Source organism: Triturus cristatus, chromosome 9, assembly GCF_964204655.1.
Source record: "Triturus cristatus chromosome 9, aTriCri1.1, whole genome shotgun sequence".
NCBI classification, from domain to species: domain Eukaryota; kingdom Metazoa; phylum Chordata; class Amphibia; order Caudata; family Salamandridae; genus Triturus; species Triturus cristatus.
In genome coordinates, this window is record NC_140592.1 from 265,826,097 (window position 1) to 265,852,188 (window position 26,092).

The window sequence follows — 26,092 nt, forward strand, 5'->3', positions numbered from 1 at the left end:
AAACCGTTCTTTTTAATATTAGGCCAGTTTGGCTCATTATGGAGTAGTCTGCAACATATAATGCTTCTTATTTTTCCCACTAATCAGGCCTAGAACTACACTAACTCCCTTGTTGGAAGCATTCATGTGAACAACAAAGAGGTTACCACTGTGGCTAGGCCCCTTTATTATGGGTACATTGCAACGGTTCTGTCTTGAAATCATTAGAAGCCTTCTGAAACACTCCAGTCTGATGAACTTTGTGACTGATTAGTTTTTGGTCCCATATATCCCTGAAAAGTTCTATTTGTACCCTATGAGACCCAAGAAATCTCTCAGGTAATTCTGTGTAGTGAGACTCTCATAGTCCAGTAATGCCTGGACCTTTGTTTCTAGGGATTTAGTCTTCCTACGATCAACCTGATGCCCAAGATAGATAACAGATGACTGTTCACCCAGGTGCTTATTTCCCATGATGGTCAGTTCGGCTCCATCCAACTTAACAAACACCTTTTCCACTTCCTTTCTGTGGACCTCCTAGGAATTGCTAAACACAGCAATGCAATCCATGTAGACCACACATATCTGGGATCAAGAAAGCTGTATTTGATGTAGCACAGGCTGTCAAGGAAATCTACCAGTAGCCACTTGTCAGATCAAGAGGTATTAATGTATTTTGCTGTACCCAACCTATCCATCATCTCAGGGTATGGAATGGTCCTTGGTCTTGGTAACAGTGTAGATACACTGCTAATTATAAGACATGTCAGCCTTAGGGTGGTCTTCCCCAGTTTGTCTTCTTCCCTTCTGTTTTTTTTAATTTGTTTTTGTTGGCCTTAGGACTCTGTGCACATTACCTCTGCTAACCAGTGCTAAACTGCTTATGCTAACTCCTTAAAACATGGTAAAATTGACTTACACCTGAATAGCACTGATTTGCTTATAAGTCGCAAGTAAAGTGGTATACTATATACCCAGGACCATTTAAATTAAATGTTGCTAGTGGGCCTGCAGCACTTACTGTGTCACCCACTTAAGTAGCCCTTGGAAACATGATCAGGCCTGTCATTGCCGCCTGTGTGCAATTTTCTACTATCAATTCTACATTTTTTACAAAGCCTAAAGCACCATTTTTATTACATATGTCACCCCTAAGGTAGGCCCTATCCAGCCCATAGGGCAGGGTGTGTTGCATTTAAATCTAAAGCCAACTTGTTTCAAGGGCCTTCAGGCAAAGACATTTTAGACACAGGTTTTTTATTAGTTTTCCAATGTTTGTCTGATATAATGCATAGTGTACAAACATCAATCAAGCATCTGACCTGATTATCCATTTTAGGCCACCAATAGAATTGTCTCAGCATCTTGCAGATGGCGGAAACTCCCTAATGTCCTTCGTGGGCAACTCTAATGATCTTTTCTCTGAGACCAAGAGGAGGTACAGACAAACCACTTCTTAAGCATAAATCATTTTTGCCAGATAGTTACGATGATACCTGTGCAAAACTTTGCAATTCACTAGAAAGTTGTTTAGATTGTGGCCTTTCTTCTCGAACATACGACATGACTTTCCTCAAGATAGAGTCTTAACCCATGGCTACCTCCCAGTCAGTTTCCAAGATCTGTGCGTTAGTACCTTGCACAGCATCAACAGTGTCAACAACACAATCATCCTGATCTCTTTTATTCTGGGCTGATTCTGGGAAAGGTAACCAAGACAGACAGTCTGCTCGAAAATTCCTCCCTCCTTGAATGTATTTTAAGGTCACATCATATTTAGACAGAAGGCAAACTATTCTTGTAGAAGCTTTTTCTACACAGTTACCTAATAATAAATATACCAGTGATTTATGGTCTGTAAATACTTCAACTGGTTTGCCCAAAATGTAAGCATTGCATTTTTGCACAGCCCAAACACAGGCCAAGGCTTCACGTTTGATTGTGCTATACTTTGTTTCTACTTCATTGAGTTTCCTGGAGGCAAATGCTATGGTTACTTCTCTGCCTCCAACAAATTGGCCAAATATTGAACCATGGCCCATCAAACTGGCATCCAATGTAATAAAACATTTACTAATACGTTTGTAAGGTTTGAGTGTAGGAGAATGACGATTCTCCAATTACTATGCAGAGAGAATCTTGATTTCATTAAAGACAATGGAGGCTAACATTATACAATAACTTTTATTTGCTGCCCTAACATGCAGCCCTCTAAAGAATACTGAGTAGATCACAAAGTAAAAGAATGTTCAGCTAGGCACTATAAATATTCTGTGCACTGCATCATCCTCCTCTATTAGCTGCGTGATCCCAAGTGGTATATCACTTCTTCTTTGGTGACTGTAAGGTTTTACGCATTTGAATCTATAACAAATAAGAAAGACATTCTCACAGTAAGAAAATTCTAGTAGGAGGGAAGAAGACAGAGGCAGAGAAATAATACTGACATAAACTTTTAAGCATAGCAAATAACAACAGTTAATACACAATAAGAGATCCCATAACCCAAAGTCCTCGGCAGAGGAGGGTGGGATAATGTTAACTCTGTTGTCTTTAATGAAATCAAGATTCTCTCTGCATAGTAATTGGAGAATCGCCATTTCATTACAAGACCGGAGGCTACCATTATGCATGTTTAAAGCCACTTAAGGCTAGGTTGCTAACATGCTCTACTGGCCTTAGATAACATTTAGCAAAGGTGCTTGCATTAGACCAGTCAGCTGCTTTAAGAATTTCGGGAAGGGATCCCTGCCCAAAAAACCTTACTAGCCATGGCTCCTCTTGAAGAATGAGCACTGAATCTAGATAGATCTATACCTGCTTCATTCATAATCGTGCAAATCCATCTAGCTAAGGTAGCCTTGGGGACTGGTTTGTGGGGGTTTACATATAATAGGAGTAAATGATCAAGGCCATCAGCTCTAAGATTTGCTATTTCATTGTCGTATTCTTTCATACAATTAACCACACTCACTTTTTCACAATCGTGGAAGAAAGGGTAGAATATAGATTCTGACATAGTTTTAGTTCTCTTCTATATGGAAAAATGTACACCTTCTGCTGAATAGAACCTACTAGAAATTTCAAGGGCATTGATGTCGGACACCCTCCTAAAGGAGATTAGCAAGTTTCATGGAAATTTGTTTAAGTGAAAGCAGGGTATTGTCTTGCCAATTACAAAAAAGTTCAAAAATCAGATTAACATCCCATAGTGATTTATAGCGTAATTTAGGGGGTCTTTTAAGTCTGATTACCTTCATAACTCTTTTGATTAAAGTATTACTTCCAATAGCTAAATGATTCATTAGGGCATGACCGGAGGAGATTGCAGATCTATAGCAATTGATAGGTCTGTAGGATAGACCTGAATCGAAAAGATGTGCTAAATAGTTGGCTATTTGTTTTATAGGGGCTTCCACAGGATCCAAATTCCTTTCCAAGCACCAACTACACCATTTCTTCCAGACACCCATGTACCTTTTCCTAGTTTTTGGTGCCCAAGATTCCTCCAGTAAGCTTTTAGCCTCTCCTAAAAGGTCTGGATATCTTTCCGAACCCGTGAGAACCTCCAGGAAAGAAGGTTAATTTTCCCTTCTAGTATTAAAGGATGTTCTGCCCCGTCTGGAGCCAGAAGAAGACCCAAGGATGCTGGGGTGAGGCATGGGATGTCTATTGAAAGTTCCATCACACCGGGAATTTGAGATTTCCAAAAGGGGTTTATTAGAATTATGTTGCTGGATTCTAGCCTCACCTTCCATAGGACTCTCTGGATCATGCAGAAGGGGGGAAAGGCGTAAGCTTTCATCTTCCCCCAGTCTTGAAGGAATGCATCTACCGCTGAGGCATTGGGGTCTGGGCTCCAACTGAAGTAAGTCTGGACCTGATAAGTTAGTCTGTTGGTGAAAAGATCTACTTGGACTGGACCCCAACGATTCTCTATTTCTTGCGTGAACTAGTTGTGACAGAACGGTATTTACCTGAAAGCTAAGGAATTCCAGTTCCTGAGAAGGGGTCGTGACAGATTTCTCTGCGTTTATAATAAAGCCCAGATTTTCTAACATATTTATTTTCCATGATAAGTGAGTCAGTACTCCTGATTTGCTCTGGGACATAATGAGAATGTCGTCCAGATATATGATGAGTCAAACTCCCCTTTTTACCTCAGAAAGCTTACCACAGGTCGAAGCACCTTGGTAAAGCACATTGGTGCTGCAGTCAGACCAAAGGGTAGACAGACCAGGGTCAAAATGGACTCGATAATTCTCGCCTCGGTACCTACTCTAACCAGGAACACACTCGGCAACTCTGGGCATTAAGCTTGCCTCATCTCTACAACGGCCCCCCACAGACGCCAGGGATGCCTGGTTTCACCTTGGAGATACCCAGAAAGGGACCATCTCACAGGGATAGCCAGGATGGGTTCCCCAGCGGTCTACAGCGCCGGGACACCCCGTTGCTGGGGTAGCTGTGCGCTTTACAAGTCTACAACATTTACATTTACATTTAAAGAGTCCCTTTCCACAGGAAGCGGACATACTTCTGACAGTCCTTGTCCTTGGGTATTGTAAAGTAGGCATCTTTGAGATCCAACTTTACCAGCCAGTCTTGGGTTTGTAAGATGTCCCTCAGGAGATGGTTTCCTTCCATCTTGAAATGTCTGTAGTTTAAAAAGGTGTTTAAATCTTTGAGGTTTATTACTGGGTGCCAACCTTTGGCATTCTTTTCCACTAAAAAGATTGAGCTTATGAAACCCTTTTCTAATGCTTTTTGATCTGAAACGTTCTTTAAGGTCCCTTTTTCTAACATTTGAGACACTTCTGAGTCTATCAATCTCATCTGTTCTCCATCTACACTCATTTCTCTGGGAATTTTGTGTTGGACTGGTACAACCCAGAAATCTATATTGAAATCTGATACTGTTTCCAAAACCCAGGGATCGTGTGAGATTTTCTCCCAGTTGTGGGTAAAAAACCTTAGTCTCCCTCCTACTTTTATTGATTTGTGTAAGGTAGTCTTGCTCACCTTGATGTCCTTGGTTAGAAGGTCTTGATCTTCCGCCACGGAATCTTGAGCCTCTTCCTCTTTGTGGGGAGAAATTGGAGCTCTGGCGATAACCTCTGTTGTAGTTGGAGGGACCTCGCTGGTCCTGTGGATACAAGTGGGACCTATATGATCCGCAGCTGACAGCCAGTCCTCTCCTGTCAGCCCGTCCAAATAGTGGGCATGAGCTGAAAACTCTAGGCACATTGATCTGAGCCCTACTAAAGGCTGTGAAGGTAGTGATTTGACAAAGTCGTCACCAAAGAAGCAGCCCTTTGGCGTCGCCCATATCCTCCTTAGAGGACAAATCAGCCAATTTGGGGTTCATCCTTAGTAAGACAGCTTTGCGTCTTTCTGTAATTAGATTAGCATTGGCATTGCCTAAATGGCATATAGTGCGCTGTGACCAGCCACTCAGGAGGTCGATATGCATGGGAGTATTATTACTCCTTGCTTCCTCAGCCATATCTAAAATGCGGATAAGCGGGCCGAGTATGTTCAGGAGTTTGTCCTGGCATTGTTTTAGACACTTCTCAATGCCCTTTCTGGGGTCTTTCCCAAATTTAAATAGGAACATAATTAATTCAGGGTCCAGGTTAGGCGTATTACAGACTTTGTCCGCAGTTGAGGGCCTGAGGCATTCGTTCCTCAAGAGGCCTTTTCTGACCCATTGACTTAGATATTTAGCTACATGGTCCATAGGCCACCATCCAGCACTACGAGTGTGCCTAATGCTAGTGGGGTTAAACATCTCCCCCCCCAAAGGGATCCTTAATGCCTGAGGATGTTGAAGCTTATTCTAGATCACGATCTAGCATTTCCATAGTATCAAGAGTATCCTCTGGATCGAATATAAACTAGTCCATTAGCAATTCATCATCATAGTCAAGGTACTCCGCAGAGGAGTTATGGACATCGTTCCTTTCCCTTGTGCCACGAGGGTCACTTCGTTCTTTCATGCTGCTGTGGACAACTCTTCTTTGTGCCCCTGTAGGGTGCCCTTTCTCTATTGTGCTGCAAGGAGCACCATTCTCAGTTGGGTTAAAGGCATGGTTAGAGGCCTCCTCTAAGTGATTCTGATTTTGGGGTTCTGAGGTAGAGGGGAAGCCTCCATCTGAGAGAGAGAAAAAGTTCTCCTAAGTGGGACTTTCCCTCTTCTTCTTAGCTAATGCGTCATCCACCGCCTCTTTGACTGAGGACCTGAGTTCCTCCTCTAGGAACCTCCTGATATTATCCTCCATAAGGTCTGTGATTGGGGATTATTTGGTTCTGAATCCATAGAGTAGATAAAATATGACAATAAGGCCCAAGTTAGGTAGTCTGGGCGTCTGTTCAGATTAGTCACAGTTAGGGACAATCACTTTCTTGTGTTTCTTTAATCAAGTGTAGTTTAGGTAACTAATCTTGTTCAAGTGAAAACAAAATTAGCCACCAGAGGGAGTTAGAGTGTTAAAAATATTGTAGGGAAATGAGAAAAATTAGAAGCGCTAAGCACCGATGAAATCTCCTTCCTATTTAGTCCCTTTCAGCTCGAGCGCCAACCTGTAGTCATGGTAACGCGTCATGGAGTGTCAAGATAGAGGAAGGACACATGCCCTCCCAGCAAGAGACACTCCGTGACACGTCACCTGAGGGCTGAATGGCTCCAGTAGTCAAGGTCCGCTTGCCAGGCTACGTGGTGAGTTTTATTTGAATTGCAGTCGGCCTGGGAGGCTACCAGCAATGTTTATTTTTGAAAAATATAGCGCGACTCAGCACTTCTGAGTACGCGCATCACCTAAATGGTTTGCGCTCACGATAACTAACACAAGGCTAAATCGGGTTGAAATCTGAGATAAATGGGGCATTTTTGAATATCAATTAATATAAAAAATGGGGCATTTCCTAAATAATGCTACAACTTACCTGGCCCTTTTGTAAATTGGGAGGGCGTGGTTATGCTATACGCTACAAAATCAAGGCATATTAAGTACAAGATAACATAAACTGTTATAGAAAACGATAACGTTTAGTGTAAAAGAGACAATAACTATAGGCAAAGCGACTTATAACTAGAAAAGCATATTGCTTTAGATAATCATTCAGTAATTAAAATTCACTGTACCACTTTTCTAAAAAAGGTAGAAGTGAAACTGATATATTTATCTTGCGATGGGCAGCTAATAAAAGAGGAGGATGATGCAGTGCACAGGATATTTATAGTGCCTAGATGAACATTCTTTTACTCTGTGATGTACTCAGTATTCTTTAAAGGGCTGCATGTTTGGGCAGTAAATAAAAGTTGTTGCATAATGGTATCCTCTGATCTTGTAATGAAATTAATCACTATTTTTTTAATATTCTCAAATGCTTCATTTATTTCATTTGTCCATACGAACTTCATACCCTTACAAAGTAAATTTCTCATAGGTTGAACAAGCAAGGCATAACGTGAGATGAAGCAAGCATAATACTCACATAACCTTAAGAAAGAACACAAAGATCCTTTGTCATAGGGAAGTGGAGCTTTTTGAATGGCATCAAGGTTGCCAAACTTAGATTTAATGCCCTCAGCAGTAAGCGTATGTTGTAGATATTCTACTTCTTACACCAATAAATTTAATTTTTTCTGGTCTGACTGTCATACCTCTTTCCTTAAGTATTCCCAATACTTTCTCCAGAACCATGACATGTTCTACTTTTTCTTTAGTGAAAACTAGGTTTTCATTTGAAATGTAGAAGCACAATATAATTCCCAAATAGTGTTTCCATTATCTTTTGGTAAACGCTGGTGGCTGATGCCAGACCAAAAGAGAGCCGTAAGTATTTCTACGCACCATGCGGCGTCACAAAAGGTGTTAAGTCTTGGTATTGTTCACTCAGGGCAATATGGTGATAAGCAGAGTTTAGGTCAATAGCAAAAAAATACTTTGCCTTGCTAATGTTGGCTAAAATTTCTTGTATGTGTATAGGCAGTCAACTATTATATTTTGGTTAAGGAACCTTAAGCTAAACATAGAGGGGGATTAGGAGCGCTTTAAGGTCCAGCGTACAGGCTTCATAGGATACTATCTAATACAAAAAGTATGCAGTTTTGAGAACCACAACAGAAACATAACGTGTCCCATTTTTAACCCCTTGAGTGCCCATGACGAGATGGTCTCGTCATGGGCCGCGGTTGCTCTGTGCCCATGACGAGACTATCTCGTCATGAGCCCCGCCCGCTAATGAAACGCCCGGCACAGGGCGTGGAAAGGGCGGGGCACTCAAGGGGTTAAAAATTTTGCATTAGTCATACATACAGCACTCCCATCCATAACACATACAACTGGTGACAAGCCCTCATTTGCAGATAATGCTTGGAAATAAATGATATTACTTTTGGCCACATCAATGACCTCAGACAATGTTGGATTTCTGCATGTTAACAATCTTTCCTGCGTTTTCTTAAAAAACAATTACAAACAAACTGGTCTCTAATATAGATGTCAACACAATTTTCAAATTCACAGGTTGATGCTACAACATACATGGTGGCAATTAATTCTTCCTCGGTCTCATCACTGCACTGCTTGCGCTTGAAAAAGTTGTCTTTCAAGCAGTATACTTGTTTGCTGAGAATACTGCTTGAGTAAACCTCTCTTTTGCCTCCTCATAAGCATTCCAATGAACATTTTCACCGGTGGTTGCAGGCATTGTAGGTAAGTTATTGAAAACTCTTTGACCTGCAATCTCTAAATAGTTAAATAGGAGAGCAATATTACTTTCAGCATCATACCCAACAAAATAGTTTTCAAAGATGCGCAGTCATTGTCTCCAGGTTACATCTGGTCTTCCCGGACATTGTAAGAATGGTGGAGGTAGTACCCCATTACTCCTGGATGAATTCTGTAGTAAGTATGTGGTAGCTAACAGAACTACCAGGTGAATGAAATAGAATCCAGGGGTATTGTCATTCTACCTAAAGGTGCCCAACCAGCCAAAGTGAAAAACTTGAGACTTAAAAAGTTCCTGACACAAAAGTGCTTTGAGAACCGAGAGGAAACCAGGCCCTACTTGCTCGCCTATCCACCCGAGATGCATCACCCATCATTCTGACTTTGCAGTTACTTCAGACACATTCTTCTTTGCAAGCAACAAATCCTGATAAGCAATTCCTCTCTGGAAGGGTGTCCAGCATCTTGTAACCCTCGTGGGATACAGTCTGAAGCCTCGTCTCGCTGGAGATTTTCAACTTTGGCGGTGTGGGAGCAGGCTGCCAAGCCAGCGTCCCACTCCCACACCGCCAAAGTCGCCTGCCACCCGCCTGCCAGATTACAAGTCATTTCGTAGTCTGGCGGGCGTCACAGTGGTGCAGTACAAAGGCTCTGCAACACCAAAGGAGCACCAAACAATTTCCTGCACTGCATGGACTTTGCAATCCATGCCTTGTTGGAACTGGGGTGCATGCACATATGGGGGCACAACATGTGCCCCCCTGCATGTGTCCCCAGATCCTGAGGCAACAGGGGGCCCTGTAGGTTCCCCTTAGTTTTCTCACTGCCACAGTTTTCATGGCAGGCTCACCGCTATGAAAACTGGGGCTGTGATGAAACTCATAATATGCTAGACGGTGCTACAGTTACACTACCAGCATATTGCTGGGCCAGACTGCTGTGCCTCAGCTGAGGGATCACGGATCCCCAGCATTTGCAGAAGTACTGTGGGGGTGGGACTGCTGCACTCGTAATGCGGCTGTCAGACCACTAGTGCGGTGGTTTTCCGCCACGTCACCGCGGGTTTCTGCCAAACTCGTAATCAGTATCTAAGTCTGAAATTAGAAATCTTCACTGGGACTTCGTCCAGCAGCTCCTAGACAATGATGCCTCCACCTCAGACACCGCCAGCTGCCTTGTCCCTCTGACCTTTACCTTCTCAGGCATTTTTCTCAGAAATTTGTTATAAGTGTGAAGGTCAGCTGAGACTGTGCCCAATCCACTTCTTGTCTCCGAACCATGCTCCATCACAGCCCTGGTCCAGCGCAACTAGATGTCCGCAGTTGGCACTTTGATCTTTTAACCACTGGATTGCACTAAAAAAATCTAAAAATTCGTAACACCGGTTCTACTGGCCATTTTGGTCTCAAATAATTGATTGCATTTTACTGTATTTTTATAAATTAGTGTGGTATTTTTCCTGTATTGTGTTTTCACTTTATTGTTGTTTGAGTGTTATATAAATACTTTACACATTGCTTTAAAGCAGCCAAATTGGCCAAATGTATCAGTAAGCTGTGGCTGCTGCCTCTGTACGGGGTGGTGGGGCGGCGGGATATAAGTTAAGCTTGACTGCTTTTGTGCCAGGCTACCAGAGAGTTAAGCACAGGTTAATTTAGTGACTTTTGTGGTTAACCCTGACATGGATTGTGGCTGTTGCTTGAGAGGGCTCACACCCCCCTCAACCAACAACCAATTTCTCACACTAGTCCACATAGAAGCACAGGTCTATCAACCCTTGCTTGGGCTCCAGTTTGAATTGACTGACCTACAGGCTATTGGAGGACTTTATTGAAGTCAGGTCTAGCATCTTGCCCAATTTGCACATAATGTTCACCTGATTGGGCTCTGACTTTTCATATGTTTTTATATTCACAGGAGAGCTATTCTAGCGTCTATACCATGAACATACCCTGCTGTATACTTGTTAGAGTTCCCATGTTGCCCTTTGTTAACCAAGGAGCTGACATCAGAAAGCTTCTTCACAACTGTGTATAAGCCACACAACTTGTCCTTCCATGCTCAAGGACAAATCAGTTTCAGGATCTAAACATCCTGACCGTTGTTGTGGCTATCTGCCATAGTTTACTGGTCATCAGTCCTTAGCCTGCCTGAAGGTTTTATTTGCGTCTCTATGCTGTGAGCCATCCATTTCCTCAGCGCACACTACGACCTATATCAGGGGACTTGGAGGGGATGCCCGAAAAAGAATTTGGAGGTGCTAAATCCCACAGCTCTTTGCACTTTAGGGGTTTGATGAATCTTACAAAAAAAACACTGGTTTGGGAGTATTTTGCTATGGAAAAGTGGTAGGTCACACATTTCACCCCAAATAGCCAGCATGTAAGAGTAAAAAAAATCGTCTTTCTGTTAGAGATCATTGTCTGGGGAAATTTGACACTTGATAAAGGCTAAGGAGAACCTGGTGGCATAATCCAGCACAGAGGATGATACTTGTTTCCTGCAGATGAGTCTGTCAAAGGGAACAACACTGCTGATTCCGAACCTCTAAAAAATGTGCCATACCCACTGGATAAAGGGGTGTTGGTGACTCTGGCAGCCAGTCTTACTCCTGAATTCACACACCAGGCAGGTCCGAGACCTTGTCAACATAATGGCCCATTGCTAGCTAGAAAATGCCAATGCTTGGTTTTCTTTATACCCTGCTAAGGGTACCCAGTGGACCAAATGTATTAGTAAGCAGTTGCAGCTGCCCCTGTACGGGGTTGGTGGGCGGCCCAACCTGGCTGGAGTCCTGCAAAGAAAAAGAAAATGATAACTTCTTGTTATTATTATTTTATTTTTCTTTTGCACTGCTCAACAAACAGTGGGGTGACACTCCTCCGCCTTAGCATAGGAGCCACCACTGTCAGTAAGTTCTTGTGAGGTTGATGCATGCCATTCTCTTACTTGCTCCTTATTCCCAGGCCATGCTAACTTTGCCCATCATCCACAAAGACCTGGCCCTCAACTACATTATGGATGACTGAAAGAGTATGGCATTCTAGAAAGGTGACAGGTGGTGGGGTATTGGTTGCGCAATTTGATGTAACCAGATGTATTTAGCACAATTATTTCATGTATGAGAGTGCTCACAAGGGCATTGAACAACGACCACCCACCGTTGTTAGATGAGTGCAGACAAATTCTACACACATTATGACATACAAAACAAAATCAATGTCCCGAGCAAAACTCATATGTTAATGTTCATAATAAATCCACACAGTGGTCTTCTCCAAAGATCTTCTTGATTTATTGTGCCAGATCTTGATCACCATACTCATCATAGCTCTTACTGCACTCAACTGCAGTCATATGGTGGCAGTATACCTCAGTGCAGGGGACCTTCCTCCTATTGATAGCCACCTCACTAATAAAACCCATAACCTTTACATTTGGGTGAAAGCATTTTAAGGCGTATGGGCCTCCCTTGCAGATAGCCTTAATGTCCATGTGAAAAATAACTTTCTTCCTAAACTATCTGTTATATCCTCATAGTGTTATTGTATGCTACCCAGCCTAGCTCTCTCCTAGCTGCTCAGCCAGAGTGAGAGATGGTATTGGAATGTTGGTGTGACTGTGATGAATGGAATGCTTGGGTTGGAGATGGGCTGAGCAACAGGGAGGCTGCTCCTGGTGGGGCTGGAGTAAGGGCTGGCAACTGGAATAAAGACTGATGTATATATTTACTTGGAACTAACAAAGAAACCATCAAAACTCTACCTGGCTGCTTGTCATAGGATACAACATATTTTGGCGACGGTCTGGACCTGGACTCAAGCATAATTCAAGATTTAAAAGAGTTAAGAAGGATCCGAAACATTGAAGAGTTGCAGTAGTTTATTCAGTTGTAGAGAACAAACAACACACCAGCACAACAGGAGCAGTGCGTATCTGCTGTCAGTTCAAGTCTGATCGTAACGGTCAACAAACTGTCAGGGAAATAGCTGGCATTCTAGAATGCCAGCTGATTACATCATAATGCCAGCGCGAACACAGGGGAGCACGAAGAAAGGGACGGGAGCCATGGGTGAATAAAGCTAAGGGAAAGGCAAAGGTGAGCACAACACAACACATCTCCTTCCCGACGAAGGGAGAAGAGAACTATACACTTCAATGTATAAAAATGGCAAACCAGGTAGTTGCATAAATCCCATAAATAGGGGTCCATTAGGATAACTGGCGGATCGCCACCGCCCGTACGGCGGTGGCGATCCTCCCGCCAAAAACCTCCGCCCGCTGCTAATTTCCCCCGCCACATTACCATGGCGGGGGGGACCCCGGCGGATGGGAAGACCGTCCGCCGGTTTTCCGCCGATAGGCAATCCGCCAGATTGCCTACCGGGCGGAAAAGCATTTTATATGGTGGCGGTGCCTGGTAGACACCGCCATCCATTTTAGTATGCAGGCGGGGACCTGCCTTTCCATGGCGGCAATGCCGCCACGGAAAGGCAGGCGGTTTTTGCCATTGGGGTCCTGTAGCGGGCCCCCAGGGATCCTGGGGGATGGGGGGTGCAAATAGGTGGTACCTATGGTACCACCCTGCAGTTCCATGCACAACCTGGCAGGCACCGCACGGTGCCTGCCAAGTTGTGCATGGAAGTGCACGACATGCCTTCTTGGCATTGTGGCGGACGGTGCTGAGAGCACCGCCCTCCGCAATGTCAAGTATGCAGGATGCGCCCGCCTGCATTCTAATGTCTGTAACGGGACCCCTGCCCCGATGGCGGGCGGTCCCATTCTCCGAGAGAATGGCGGGTGGACAAAGTCCTCCCGCCATCCTAATGACCCTCATAGTCTTTAATTTTGCTGGGTTTAACAACAATGCGTCCGAACCTGCCCGTACTACCACCCTCCATCATAGAATTGCCCTCAGGCTCACATTCTTCTTCCGACAGGTTGGAACTACTGATACCTGGTACATCACTTGAATTGCTAATGCTTGGTTAAGTTTGCACTTATAGATTTGATGCGTCCCAGTGTGGAGTGGATTGGGATTGTACAGAGCTCATGTTTCCTTCTTCCTCTGACCTTGACGACTCGTCAAGCAACCAATCAAAGTTGTTTGGCTTACATGCAGTGACACGTGCGGCGCTTTGCGCTTGACTGGCAGTGTCATGAGTTACACCTTCCTCACTCCTACAATTGACACCTCTCTCACATACAGAGAGTGCAGAGGCATGCAACACTCTGCCATCACTAAGAAGAGCTGAAATCCTAAAGATTTCTTTTATCACCAGGGGTTGGGAATGTCTATTCTGTCCTTTTGCAACAAATCCGCTCCTTTTCACTCTCACTCTGTCTCCCACTTCGAGATAATGAGGTTTGCATTTATGCTTAGAGTCAAAACGTTTCTTGCACTTGGTCTGTGCGTCTTGAACATTCTTCCTCACCACGTCCGCAGACCACTTTGCTTGCCTAGCTGTTTTTAGCCAACCAACATTATCTTTTGACATAGGAGTCCTGCCTCTCATAAGTTCAAAGGGGCTTACGGACATATTCTCCCCTGGGGTTATCCTGTATGCCCATATCATTATATGCGTATTCTTGGTACTTTTATCAGTCTTGCGCCTGAGTACCGCAACTGTCTGGCCGGTTGGTCCCACACAAATAGCTTTTTAAGAGAAATAGGTCCTTTGTTGTTCAGAGCTTTAAATGCTAAGCAGAGAGCCTTAAACTCTATTTGCTTAGCCACAGGAAGCCAGTGGAGTCAGCGAATTTCCTCCGAGCAGCTATATTTTGAATTGTCTGATGTTTTTTAAGAAAATGCTTATGCATGCCAAGGTAGAGACCATTGCAATAGTCCAGTTTAGCCTGGACCAGTGCGGGAACTACCACTTTCTAGAATCCATAGCGATGTATGGCATGATTGTCTTTAGTTTTTTTATCAGAAAGTGGGAGGCAGTGACGATAGCATTAGTCTGATGTGATAGTGCTAGCTTGGTATCAATCCACACTCCTAGATGTTTGGCCTTTTGCACAGGTTTGGGTGCTTCGCCCATCTCTGCCGGCCACCAAAGATTATCCCAACTAGGTTTTAAGTCACCGAAGATTATAATCTCAGTCTTTTCAGAGTTAAGCTTCAGGCAATGCAGTCCCATCCATCTATTTACTTCTCTCATACAGTTCTGAAACTGTAGGGTGGGTGCAGTTTGTTGTCTATATGCTGATTTCCTCAGTGGCATTGATCAGTGCAGTTTCAGTACTGTGTTCCCGTCGGAATCCATACTGAGAGTGAGCGAGCAGATCATTGTCCAGAATGAATTGAGATAGTTGCTTATTCATGATTTTTTCAACAATCTTGGCCGGGAGTCGTAGATGGGCAATGGGTTGGTAGTTGGATGGATTGGCCGCATCCAAGTTGAGTTTCTTTAACAAGGGGAGAATGGAGCAATCTTTCCATATGGAAGGAAAATTTCCTGAGTTAAACATTGTATTAAAAATCTGTGTAAGTATAGGGCTAACCACTTCCACTTTTTAAGGACAGCCGGTGGACAGGGGTCAGTACGCGATCCGGATTTAGCTTCTAATATATGATTTGCTACCACCTCAGAAGAAATTGGAGAAAAGGGGCATAAAAGATTTCTCTGAGATTCATCACATATGGGCGCCTCTATATAATCGGACGTAGTTAAGAAAGCATTATAAATATTCATATCTTTAGATTTTAAAGCTGATGCAATAGAATCGCAAAGATTTTGGTCCCATTTTGTTGCATCAGTCTTTGGTAGCGATGCTAGATTATTAACTACCTTGAACAGCTCTTTAGAGGTGTATTTAGCTTTCTCGATTTGTTGAGTAAAGTAGTCCTTTTTAGCAGTTTTTAATTAGTTTTTATAGGACAGTTTTATATAAATCTTTATCTGTTGTGTCTTAGTTAGTTCTCCAGCGCCTTTCTGTTTTACGGCACATTTGTTTTTCCTTGCGTAAAACATCTGAGAACCAGGGGGCCGAAGGCACGCCCCGGTTCCCTGGAGTTTTCCTAGTAGGCACTGAGGTTTTAATTGCTTCATTTAGCCATTCAGTTTATTTAACTGCATTTGAATCTGCACACAGATTGAACTGAGGATGTATCTCCTCTAAATAAGGGTTGTAGCGGGGGTCTGAGGGTTACTTGAGACTTGTCTGTGTTTTCACACTGCATGCAGTGTCTGACCTTTCTCTCAATTTCTATGTCACAACCTGGCCACCAATACCAATATGTAATTCTGTTTTTGGTTTTATTGATGCCAAGGTGTCCTTTTTGGCAAATTTCCATTATGCTTCACTGAGAGTCTGCAGGCATCACCTTCCCTTGACTTAAAATGAGTCCACCCTCCACTGACAACTCATTTCTAAGTTCCCAGTATGTTCTCAATTCATTTTTGACAGTTTTCTTGCTGGGCCAACCGTGAACAATGAGTTTGATTACTTCTTGTAGTAATTCATCTTGTTCATAAGCTCTCAACCACGTTTCTCTGGGAATGCTGGGAAATTCCTCATTGATGGTGGCCACACAAAATTCTTCTTCCTTGCATTCTACTTCACCACAGTCGGGGAGAGGTAGTCGGCTGAGAAAATCTGGAGCCACAATAGAATCGCAAAGATTTTGGTCCCATTTTGTTGCGTCAGTCTTTGGTAGCGATGCTAGAATATTAACTACCTTGAACAGCTCTTTAGAGGTGTATTTAGCTTTCTCGATTTGTTGAGTAAAGTAGTCCTTTTTAGCAGTTTTTAATTCGTTTTTATAGGACAGTTTTATATAAATCTTTTTCTGCTGTGTCTTAGTTAGTTCTCCAGAGCCTTTCTGTTCTACGGCACATTTGTTTTTCCTTGCGTAAAACGTCCGAGAACCAGGGGGCCGAAGGCACGCCCCGGTTCCCTGGAGTTTTCCTATTAGGCACTGAGGATTTAATTGCTTCATCTAGCCATTCAGTACATTTAACTGCATTTGAATCTGCACACAGATTGAACTGAGGACGTGTCTCCTCTAAATAAGGGTTGTAGCAGGGGTCTGAGGGTTACTTGAGAATTGTCTGTGTTTTCACACTGCATGCAGTGTCTGACCTTTCTCTCAATTTCTATGTCACAACCTGGCCACCAATACCAATATTTAATTCTGTTTTTGGTTTTATTGATGCCACGGTATCCTTTTTGGCAAATTTCCATTATGCTTCACTGAGAGAGTCTGCAGGCATCACCTTCCCTTGACTTAAAATTAGTCCACCCTCCACTGACAACTCATTTCTAAGTTCCCAGTATGTTCTCAATTCATTTTTGACAGTTTTCTTGCTGGGCCAACCATGAACAATGAGTTTGATTACTTCTTGTAGTAATTCATCTTGTTCATAAGCTCTCAACCACGTTTCTCTGGGAATGCTGGGAAATTCCTCATTGATGGTGGTCCCACAGAATTCTTCTTCCTTGCATTCTACTTCACCACAGTCGGGGAGAGGTAGTCGGCTGAGAAAATCTGCAACCACATTCTTTACTCCTGCCAGGTACTGTACTTCATAATTGAAGTCTAACAATCTTACAGACATTCGTGCCAGTCTGGGTGATGCAGTATACAACCCTTTGGCTGTAAGTACTGTTGTGAGAGGTTTGTGGTCTCTGCGTAGAATGACTCTTTTTCCCCACATGTACTGGCAGAAGTGTTCCAGGCCCCATACGCACGCTAATGCTTTGCGCTCAATGACCGAATACCTTTCCTCAGTTGGGGTAAGTGAGCGCGAAGCAAAAGCAATGGTAACCTCCCCACCTGCCTGACTGGTTTGCGTAAAAAACGCTCCAATTCCCTTACCACTAGCATCAGTGGTGACCACACTTTTGAGTTCAGGGTCAAAACCATGCAATGGAGGAGTATCACAGATATCTTCTTTGAGTGATTTGAACATTTGTTCACAACCTTCTGTCCATTCAAACTTGTTCTTTGCTTTCAATAATTGTCTTATGTCATATGTTTTGGATGAAAAATTCCTCACAAATATTGAATAAAATTCCACCAGACCTAAAAAGGCCCTCAATTCCTCTTTATTTTGTGGCACAGGAGCATCACGAAAAGCGTTCAGTAACTCCCTCTTAGGTTTGATTCCTTCCTGCATTATTTCATGCCCAAGATACGTGACTTTCTTCTCAGCAAATTTGCATTTTTTGTACTCAGCAGTCATACCACAATCTTGCAAAGTATAGAGCACTTGGAACAACTTTTTGTCATGGTCACCCTTGTTTTTGCCCATTACTAGGACATCACCTTGGAAGATGACTAAGTTACTAACACCCTTGAAACTTTCATGCATAAGCCTCTGGAATAAAGCTGCTGCTGAAGCCAGCCCGAATGGTACTCTTTTGAATCTATAACACCCAAATGGTGAAATGAAAGTGGTGAGACATCTACTGTCTGGGTGTAATGAAACCTGGTGGTACGCAGCAGTGAGGTCAGTGGTGGAAAATACCTTCTTGTCTTTAGTGAGGGTCAGCATATCGTTAATTTTGGGCAGGGAGTATTGGTCTACCAGAATGCTTTTGTTGAGGTCACTTAGGTCAATGCATAACCTCAATTTACCGATGGGCTTACGGGCTACGACCAAGGGTGATACCCACTTGGACGATTCTGTAGGCTCTATGATACCAGCATTGAGTAGGCCACCAAGTTGTGCCTTGACATCATCTCTTACGGAGAAGGGGATGTGTCTGACTTTATGTATGCTTGGCACGGCGTTGGCTTTAAGCTTAATTTTGTATTGGAACCCTTTCAACTTTCCAATGGTACCACTGAACACCTTGGGGAATTTACTAGCAATGACTGACCAGAAATCCTTATCAGGTTGCGTCAGTAGCACAGGTTCTGAACTGTTGGGGTTAAGTGTTATGCCCAATTTGCCTTGGTCTCTCCATCCCAATACAGAGGGTATCGTGGCAGATATGTAATGTTTTCTTGTGGTTTCTCTGTTCTTAAATGCAAATTTTAGTTCCCTGTACCCAACTAATTCTATGGGTTCCCCAGGGAATGTTTTTAGAGTAATATCAGGTAATTCCATGTCCTGGCCTAGTGTATGTTCTAATTTCTTTGCCCATACATCTCTGTTGATAATGGTGCAGGGTGAGCCAGAATCGGCAACAATGGCAATACGCACACCTCCTATGGCAACAGTACACATGGGTTTCTTCTTGTCCCTCTTCTCATTAACACTGGCATCAGAGGTGAGTGCCTCTATCATATTAAGCACACATAAGTTATACTCTGATTCATCAGATGAATCTGACATGCATTTGGTGTTCTGCTCTACTATCTTGACTCTAGCATTCGGTTTCCTCTGACATACTTTCTGGTAACGTCCAATAATGCCACATTTAGTACACCTTTGTTCATGTGCTGGACATTGCCAGTCATTGGCTAAGTGTTTGTTGCTACAGCAACGATAACATTTCCTTTCTGGGCAATCACTAACACCACTTTTATGTTCTACCTCCACACTGTCTTTATTCTTATTCTTGCTTTGTGCGTGGTACTACATTCTTGTTCCGCTTATTTTTACAACTATATTAGATTCTTCGTGTTTAGGTTTACATTCAGACAGTACAGCCTTTGCACATCTGCCAGTCATTTTGGCTATTTTTACTAATTCAAGTACATCTTGCAAGGGTTTTTCCCCTTTAGCCCACAATGCGTCTTGAATAATTGGATTGGCTGCACACATAACAATCTGGTCCCTTATGAACTCATCATGCAGGTTACCAAAACGGCAAGTTAGTGCTAAATTCTTAAGTCCAGACACAAAATTCACTATGCTTTCCTCTTTCCCTTGTCTGTGGTGAAACAATTTGAAGCAATCCACAGCAACACACACAGTGGGTTTGTAATAATTGTCTAAGTCTTCCAGAGCATGGGTAAAAACATCTCCCTGTTCACTTTTGTGTACCTTTTTGTTGATTTTGTTGTATACTTTTAGCCCCCCTGCCCCTAAACAATGTAATAACATTTTCTTTTTCTTTTCTGGAGTAAGTTCTTCTTCTTTGTCATCAATGGCTGAAATGTAGTTGGTGAAGTACTCATGCCATTCCTCCCATTTCAATGTTGGTTCACCCGACGCATGGAACAATGATTGTGGGGGTGACAAGTTGTATATATTGCCAGATGCCATGTTAAAGTTCGAGGTCAACAGTTCAAATGAATGCTAGTTTGGCAATACACAGGGGGTAACCTTCTACAAGAATGAGCTTATATTTAAAGGCATGTGAGGATGTGCAGCATTATATGTTCCATATTGAGACACTTCGCTAAAGTGCTCCTTGATGCAATGTGATGAGACAAATGACCAATGCCATAAAAAGTACAGGGGTGAAAAGTTATAAAGGTTTCATTTTTATCTTCTTTTTCTTTTTTTAACTTTATGTACCTCTGTTTGCAGGACTTCAGATGAAATTGCTCCACCAGAGTTACAAGAATGGAAATGGCCCACTCGTTCCGTTAACAGCGCACAGACGAGCAGGCGTAGAGGAGAACTGAGGAGAATGCACCATCTCCTAGCTATTCCAATATGGCTGCATGCATGCACGTAGCGTGCATTGCGTCAATTGAATGAAATGCTGACTGCCTCTTGTTGGTGACCTCCCAAGATGGCGTGCTGATGTCGTGTTGCGAGCATGCGTGCTGAAGAAGTGCGCCACAGATGAGGTGGTTTTCCTCACATGAACTGCCCCAATTTCTTTGCTCACATAACGTGGGTAAACAGGGATGGCGCAGCGAGATTCTTCCTGCAAACATGCACGCGCCTAGCGGCCAATGCTGCAAAAGTACCTCACGAAGCGGTAGATGCTCCACTCATAGTAGACGTCTTCTTGTTTTTCTTGGCGATGCAGGCACTTGAATCTTCGCAGTTACACGTTGGAATTACAGCAAAGTGTCAGGTGAGGTTTCCTCTGCTTCTTATTGAGGCAGGTTTTAGATGCAAGAATCACCCTTAATTCTTTTTTTCTTGCATAGGTTCGTGGGTGTGTTATTATCTTCGTCTCGTCGCCATAATTGTTAAGAAGGATCCGAAACATTGAAGAGTTGCAGTAGTTTATTCAGTTGTAGAGAACAAACAACACACCAGCACAACAGGAGCAGTCCATATCTGCGGGCAGTTCAAGTGTGATTGTAACGGTCAACAAACTGTCAGGGAATCAGCTGGCATTCTAGAATGCCAGCTGATTACATCACAATGCCAGCATGAGGGCAGGGAAGTGTGAGGGAAGGGACGGGAGCCTAGGGTGAACAAAGCTAAGGGAAATGCAAAGGTGAGCACAACACAACAAAAAGTTGTCTACAAATGGACAAGGATAAACTACAGAAACCAAGAGCAACTTCAGGAAACAAGTTTGGAACTACAGGCTAGTCAGCCCCACCGGTGTCCTTGGCAACGGACAGCCCCAGCCTGGCCATACTCTATTGGACTCTTAAATTGACTGTGATCCATGTAGGGAAGTGGTGTGAGCCTCACTACTTCCACATGTGCCTGGACATGCTCAAATGGTCTTTTACACCATTAGTGGTTAAGTGGTGTGAGCATGTGTCTGATACAGCCATATTGTTCTGAAGAGTGCTGCATAGTGTTTATAGCTTGCTGAAAACTGGAGTTTTATATTCAAAATTCATCTTTAATGTTACTACAGATGTCTTTGCAAGTGCACTGGTTCCAGATGTTTCTACACACTGCGATATGTGCCACTAAAATACTTTGTTTCTGCCAAGTACGACTTTGTGTCAAAACGTGGATGTCAATGAGGCCACAAAAGAGCAACATTGCTCAATACAAGTAAGCATGCCGTCTTACATGTTTTAAACATATGCAGCATTTGCATAGTGCCTGTTATATACTACGGTCTGTGGCTTTGTTTTGGCTGATGAGATGCATGGAGAACCCGACCATAGAGGTTTTCCAGTGTCTTTATTGCGGCAATTTTTGTCCGTGGTTTTATCATTAAGTCTGAGCCTGGTCAAGAGTTTGGGCCGTTAGGAGTGCACACACTCAGTAAAATGGATCTACAGTTATGCGTGAGCAATCTCACCTGTCACAGCACACGCGCTGTACATCGAGGATCTACTTTCACTACGTTGTTTCTTCTATGCAGCACAGCTGAAGGACGCCCTGCAGCTCAAATTTACCATGAGCCATCTGGCTCAGCGTCACGTACGTGCTGCCATCTTGGGTTTGGAGGTACCACCGAAGCACCAGAGCAACGTTGTGTTCTGTGGTTTCCAGCACTTCTGCATGTTTACGGCCAACCATGTTGTTTGCTTTTCTATAAAGTCAAGTGAAAATCTGAAGGTGACCGGGCACGTCGCTATCTCCAGATCGGCTGCATATCATGTCTTCTTTCCTGTTGTTGGATATTTGTGTGGGGCACAAAGAACTCGCAGGTACTCTGTATGTTCCTCTGCTACTTTCTGGGTTGCTGCCTAGCCCGCATGTTTTGCCATTAGCTTCGTCTTTCTTCGTGTGGTAAACTACTCAAGAGAGCTCAGGTATGATGGTTCATACCTGAGGTCTCAGTTGTTTCTACAGTGTATACGCCCTCGTTTTGAAGTAGGGAGTTATGAGGTACTGTTTAATAATTCATTTTACGTCCGTTTTTGCTTCTTAATCATGTTTTCTCGCTGGATCCACATTTTTCACTTGGACACAGACTACGATGCCTGTATGTTACTCCTGAGTGCATGCAAAATATAACGTTTTATTTTTGTCTGCCAGAAATGTTTTCTTTTGGGGGGTTGACTTCTGGTTAGCAGTGTTCTGCGCATGCATTATCTGCGGGTGTCACCATTGTTCATTTGTATATAGTTATGCGGTCAAGATGTACATTTTAGCACGGTTTTAAATTCGACAAACAACATCGTGGCACAGATCTCTGAAACAAGGCTCAGTCTATCTTGAAGTGAGGTATAGGGGCAAATAACAAGACTGTGCAAGTCTGTGCTTGTAAACGCTCATCTGTTTTACATTGGTCTATTGTGGAACTTTTACATGACTTTATATATTAACATATTACATGTGGGGGTGCACTATACAAGTGTGTACCCAGAGTTGCTCCACTTGGGTGAGAGGTTGCTCACCGGCGTGGGTTACAGTCTTAATGTACTACAGGTATTGGAATGGAGTTTGCATGAATTATGGATCATTTTGTTTCAATGTTTTTCTCTAGGAAACTGTTGTGTGATGCCACAGTTTACGCTTATTTATACATAGGTGACCCTTGTATTTTAGTGGGTGGTTGTCACATTGTACTCCTTTACATGAGGGTCGGGCATGGGTACTAGTCCCATTTCTACATTTTACATTAAGTGACCTCTACATGGAGGTAGGCTTATGGGTTGGTTCCCATCTACACGTGTTTATGATGTTAACTCTTACACAGGGTTGGGATATGGGTGTTAGTCCCATTTACATGATTTATGGTACATCCCTACATAGGGTGTCTGTTTATGGGTGTTAGCCCCATTTTCACGTTTTACATTATATGACAGTTTTGTGTGTAAGTTGCCCTGCGTCTCACATGTTGTGGTCTTGTGTGTAAGTCGCCCTGCGCCTCTCGTCTTGTTCTGTGTAAGTCGCCCTACGTTTCACGTCATGTTGTTGTGTGTAGGTCGCCTCGTGCCTCACCGTGTGTACACTCTATGTAGTTCACCTTGTGCTACACTTGGGTGTTTGTCTTGGGGGTGTGGCCCACCCTTCACTACATTTTGTTTTAAATTGTTTATTGGGAAGGATGAGTATATGGTGTGTCAATGTTTTATCTTGCTTGCCATTATTTTCCTTTTCCTTCTAGTTATGCAGCGTGAAGTGGCATTTAGTTTTGCTTCCCTGGGTTTGAACTTTTTCTTCTTCTGTATATTTTCTTGTCTTGTTTATAGTTATTCCCATGTTTTTTTCAAAATGTCAGTTTTCTTTTAAAAGGAAAGGGATAATGTTATATCCTCATAGTGTTATTGTATGCTACCCAGCCTAGCTGTCTCCTAGCTGCTCAGCCAGAGTGAGAGATGGTATAGGAATGTTGGTGTGACTGTGATGAATGGAATGCTTGGATGCCTGTGTGGATGAGTGGTGACAGTTGGAGATGGGCTGAGCAGCTGGCAGGCTGCTCCTGGTGGGGCTGGAGTAAGGACTGGCAACTGGAATAAAGACTGATGTATATATTTACTTGGAACTAATAAAGAAACCAACAAAACTCTACCTTGCTGCTTGTCATAGGATACAACACAATCTTTGTGGTGGTGTCAGGCTGGCAGTAGCCATATACTCCAGGAAGCTACTGACCTTGCTGATCGACCGGCAGGAACGATGACGTGCAGGAAGTCTCTATTTCCCACTAGTGCAACCCCACGCTGATGAACGCAAACAAACACCAGTGCGTGGGAGAGGCACACAGGGGGAAAAGAGAGGATAAACAAAGGAGAGATTGGGGTCAGCGTGGGTCTTCTATCAGCGAACGGGTGGATCTATGGAGTCACTCTCTTAGCAGGCTGCAGTAAGGAGGAGACAAACAGATCAAGTGTTAGGGAAGAGAATGCCACCTACTCACTGCCTTTCTTCTCTCTCTAGAGGACCACTACGTACCTAAGGAGTACAGGAATCTAGAACCCCCAGTCTCGGTGACCGTTAGCTTCACGGCCAATGAAATCGTTGGTAGGGCGTTCTCTCTCTGTGCAGAGTCCTTTCTGGGTCCCTACGAGTACGATAGTTAGCCTCACTATCGTGTTTCCTCAGGCGGCACTGACCGTGCCTTAAGTGTGCGCTGAAGATCCTCACTGAAAACAAAAGTCGGGTGTGAGTTGCGTAGCGCCAACGCTTTCCCCGCGTTGGCTGCGCAGTACGCTGAAAGTTAAAGGACCGCGGCTGAGGCTCACGAAACAATCGCGTTCTCCGGGTGAGTCTGCAAAGTCTTACGGAGTATTATGCAGGTAACACAACTGCCTCGGTAATTGTCTTTAAACGGAGTGCTCCCGCTCCTCCCACAGCGTCCCACCGGATTACCTGGCCTTGGCGCCGCAGACAGGGATTGGAAACGAAGAAACCAAAAGGGCTTCGTGACAACGGGTATCGACTTCGCGGCTGTGGATGTCGGCGAGCGCTAGTCCTCCAGCGGGGATCACCATCCGCTAAGCGCTGTCTTCTGGAAACTCCAACGGATTGTCAAGCACCGTTCCTACAGAGGGGGACGGTCTTATAGCGGCAGTCATGTGATCGACACCGCTCCCTGCGCTCTGGAGTTCGGCGTCCCAGTGTCTTTTGGGAACTGTAGTTCGGCTTTTGCTGCACCTTCTTCTACTTGCAGCAGAGTAATAGCTGGGAGCGCCGGTCTTCCTTCCGGCCGTCAGGTGTCTCGCGAGGATCATGACAGAACCCCCTCTCGAGGACCGCCGTCTCGGCGGTTGCCCTGGTTTACCAGGATATCTGGCGTGGAATTGTTGTAGTAGTTTCGGGCAGTGAAGGTTAGTTGCTGGTTCCCAAGTCCGTTCTTCCGCCCCAAACCCTTTCCACTCTACTAGATACTGTACTCTTCCCCTTACCAGACGGGAGTCTAGTAATGTTTGGACTTCATATTCTGCTTGACCCTCCACCTCCACAGGGAGGGGAGTCAGGGGTAGTCTCATGCTGGCAGGGCATGGTCGGAGAAGGGAGACATGGAAAACAGGATGTATTTTCCAGGAGGAGGGTAGGCATAGCCTCACTGCTACAGGATTCAGGATGTGTTCTATTCTGTAAGGCCCTACATACTTGGGAGCTAGTTTACCCACCCCTTTGAGATGTAGGTTCTTGGTGGACAACCACACTTTGTCTCCTACCTGATACTCAGGTTCTGGTGCTCTCTTTCGATCAGCGTACAGTTTTTGTGTTTTTTGAGCTGTCTCTAAATGGAGCCTGGTCTCTTTTAGAATGGTTCGAAGGTGAGTATGGTTCGAAGGTGAGTATGGTGTTCTTGAATTGTGGGGTGTTTGGTGACCACAGGCCACTCGAACGGAAGAATGTTAGGGTGGAAACCGTAAAGACAAAAGAAAGGGGAACACCCTAGTGTGGCGTGTTCTGCGTTATTGTATGTGAACTCCGCTAACCATATTAAAGGGTACCACTCTATGGTGTTTTGAAGGGTAAGACAATGCAGGTACTGTTCTAGTGTCTGGTTCAGGCGTTCTGTTTTACCATCCGTCTGAGGATGATAACTCGTGGATAGACGGGCATCAATATTCATTGATTCACACAATTTTTTCCAAAAGCGTGAGGTGAATTGGGATCCTCTGTCTGTTATGAGTACCCTCGGTAGTCCGTGTGCTCTCACCACGTGTTGCAGGAATACCAGAGCCAATTCGCCCGCTG

The 26,092-nt window shown here is 43.9% G+C and overlaps 1 protein-coding gene across 1 annotated transcript in view; it reads right to left on the reverse strand.

Moving 5' to 3' along the window:
* Positions 1-21,894, reverse strand: part of NOL8 (nucleolar protein 8) — a 361,614-nt gene extending 339,720 nt beyond the window's left edge. The window contains exon 1 of the mRNA XM_085624883.1: positions 21,789-21,894. The gene's annotated coding sequence lies outside the window, so the exon portion shown is untranslated. The remainder of the gene's footprint in view (positions 1-21,788) is intronic.
* Positions 21,895-26,092: the final 4,198 nt, after the last annotated feature.